The 3228-nt window shown below is 33.2% G+C and overlaps 1 pseudogene; it reads right to left on the bottom strand.

Moving 5' to 3' along the window:
• Positions 1-224: 224 nt before the first annotated feature.
• On the bottom strand, positions 225-1186 carry LOC105307089 (annotated as a pseudogene).
• Between the last annotated feature and the right edge of the window lie 2042 nt (positions 1187-3228).

The following is a 3228-nucleotide window of genomic DNA, read 5'->3' as shown; positions in this document are numbered from 1 at the left end:
TGAGAGGAAAGAGAGATGTTCAAATTAGATTGTTACAATCTAGACAATTTGTGCTTTGATTACAAAGAAGAACTTTACTTAACTCTATGAAACTAAGGTCTCTTAACATAATGTGAGGTTGCTATTATGATATTCATCTTCATTATTTAGAAACATAGGCATAAAATTAGACTTTTTCTGTTGTGTCTAAATGGCAAACCTACAAGAATGTCTTTTTCTGTCATTCAAGTCTTTGTATCATCGTAATAACTTAGTAGTTTTCTCAGTGTCGTCGTGATGTCTTTGTTCCTCAGAGTGTATATAATGGGATTCGATGTTGGGATCAAAACAGTGTAGAAAAGAGAGATCACTTTTCCAGTTCCTTCAGATTGATTTGGTTTTGGTTGCATATAAGTGATAATAGCTGTTCCATAGAATAAGACCACAATGAACAGGTGAGAAGAACAGGTGGAAAAGGCTTTCGCTCTCCCGTTGGCTGATGATATTTTGAGAATGTTGGCAATAATTTTGCCATAGGAGACAATGGTCAATAGACATGGAACCACGATAAATACCACTGTAACTACATAAGCTGTGATCTCATTCAGAAATCTGTCCCCATAAGCAAGCCTGAGAATTGGGGGGAGGTCACAGAAGAAATGATTAATTTTGTAAGAACCACAGAAGTGCGGAGAACAAATCTGACATGTTTGCCCAATTACGGCTGGAACTGCACCAACCCAGGCGGCAATGGCCAGCTGGACACAGACCTTGTGGTTCATGACCAGCGGGTAGTGTAGAGGGTTACAAATAGCCACATAGCGTTCCTAGGCCATTGCTTTCAGGAAGAGACTCTCCGAGACTCCAAACATAAGGACAAAGCACATTTGTGTAGCACAAGCAACCAAAGAAATATGTCCTTTCTGGATCAAAAGATCTATGAGCATTCTTAGAATAGTGACTGTTACATAACAGATTTCTAAAATGGAAAAAAAATGTTAAGAAAGAAATCCACGGGTGTCTGGAGTACAGGGTCAATGCTTGTTATCAAAATTATGATGCTGTTGCACATCAGGATAGTCAGATAGATGACCAAAAATATCCCAAAAAGAATCCATTGGCTATTGGAAATAACAGAAAACCCAAAAAGAACAAATTCTGTTATTGTAGTCATGTTTGATTTTTCTTTTTCTACTTTGTTCTCCATTTGTACATATTGTAAATTCAGGATAATTAATTCATTAATGTTCTTGAACGACATTTTCCTCTTCTGTTCACTACATTAGGTGTAGGAATGTATTTCTATAATCTCTAAACTTATGTCCAGCTTCATGTTGCTGTTTCTAGAAAATGAATTTTGAAACCTCAGAAAGGAACTGTTGTGCACTTGAGATCAATCGAAGAAATAAAACTGAATATGTTTTTTATGCTTTGAGGTAATGATAGCAGAGAAAATGTGAAATGTGAATTCTTATTTAGAGCTTATTGTGCAGAAGTCATTTCTAATTATTTCACCCCCATAAAGGTAGAATTATGGTACAGGCTTTTGCTATTGCATTTGTCTGCGTTGATTAGTTTTTTGCTGAATTGATTGATCTATTTTACCTTCTTTCGATTTAAAGCATTTCATTTAAAGCTTTTGTTTCATATTTATTTGAAATGAGATTTAAGTCCTTCCATTTACAGTCTAATGAGAATCAGTTTTCTTAGACCAATCCTTTGTTACTGAGGGAATAAATATATACAACATATATTTATTCCTACTTTATGTACCTCCCTCCTCATTTATGTTAAATATGAAAACCATTAATCCCAGCATACTGTTCAATAATTTTCCCTAATAACACCCCTGTACAGTGTATCATAAATATCAAGTAACTTTTAACTCAATCAATACATATGACCCATTCATCTCAATATTTTTACATTTCCCTTTCTTCCTAGTTAAGGTTCTAGTGTCATGTAGTTACACTGAACTAAATACAATTCCCTTTCTCTATTTTCTCTTTGTAATTTTGCCTAATAAAATGTAACTTTGATTAAATACAATTATTATTTACTCTGGGTATACAAATGACTGGAGCCTATGAATGAAACTTACACACACACACACACACACACACACACACACACTATTTTGTTTCACTTCATATTAATTCCAGGCAGTCAATACTGCTTGACTATTTCTTCTACACTATATTAATATTTGTTCTCTAACTTTCCAAAACAAATATATGACAAAGATTATGTGTTCTATCTCATCACTCTGCTGTACACATCTTCACCTTTTAGCTCCAACACCTGATATTTTTTCATTAATACTTTGGCAAACAAAGCTGCAGACAAGTAATCTCTTACATTCCTCTATTTTCATTAGTACTGGTTCTCTAAATTACCTTAAATAATAGTGATTATAAGTATGTTTACTATTATTATTTGACCCACATCTAATTTTTTATTACTTTATAATAAGAAAGTAAGGAACTACATGAGTTATCTTAAGTAGTTAACTCATTTTCAAAGAAGGGTTTTAGAATTTCAAGTATTACTGTTTTATTTTTGTATCTTGTTCCTGCAATTAAGAACTATCTTTAAGTAAAATAGTCTAACAAAACAATTAAAGCTTACCTTTATAGATTTGCCTGAAGATGTCTATGTGGAGTAAAGGTGTTTATTAACTTGTAAACGTTTTAAGTTCTTTTGTCATGTTGAGGAGCCACTGTAATTCTACAATATTCTTGTTGGCGTCTAACATTTGTTTAAATAGGAAGCTGCCACGCTCATCTGGGAAGAATCTTCTCTTGTGAGCCAATTAAATTTCTAAACACTGCTTTTTTTGGAAATTATCTGTATTTATTTTTAAAATCACTTTCCTTGTAGGTGGCTTATCATTCTCTTTACCCCTTCTTAGCACAAAGCTCCCCTCAATTGGGGATTTCCTTAGTGAAGAAACTTCACTTAATTTTCAAGTAGAACTTTCAGGAGAAATTTAAAAATCATTCTAGAAAATGTATTTCAGTCTCTTAATAATTGTGTAGATTTGCCTTCCTTTCTTTTATTCTCATAATTGATCCAAATCTTGATCATCACACCATTAGAAAAATGTGTCACATGTTGTATCACATGAACATGGTATGCTTGGTCTCTTCAATACATTAGAGGGTGAGTGTATGAAAAAAAAAAAAAACCTGGATAGTTTTATTCATTTTATGATGTCTACTCAGGCATCTGGGAAGGTTTCTAGATGAT

The sequence above is a fragment of the Pteropus vampyrus genome, unplaced genomic scaffold (genome assembly GCF_000151845.1).
Source record: "Pteropus vampyrus isolate Shadow unplaced genomic scaffold, Pvam_2.0 Scaffold474, whole genome shotgun sequence".
NCBI lineage: Eukaryota > Metazoa > Chordata > Mammalia > Chiroptera > Pteropodidae > Pteropus > Pteropus vampyrus.
This window is presented reverse-complemented; position numbering and strand designations above follow the sequence as displayed.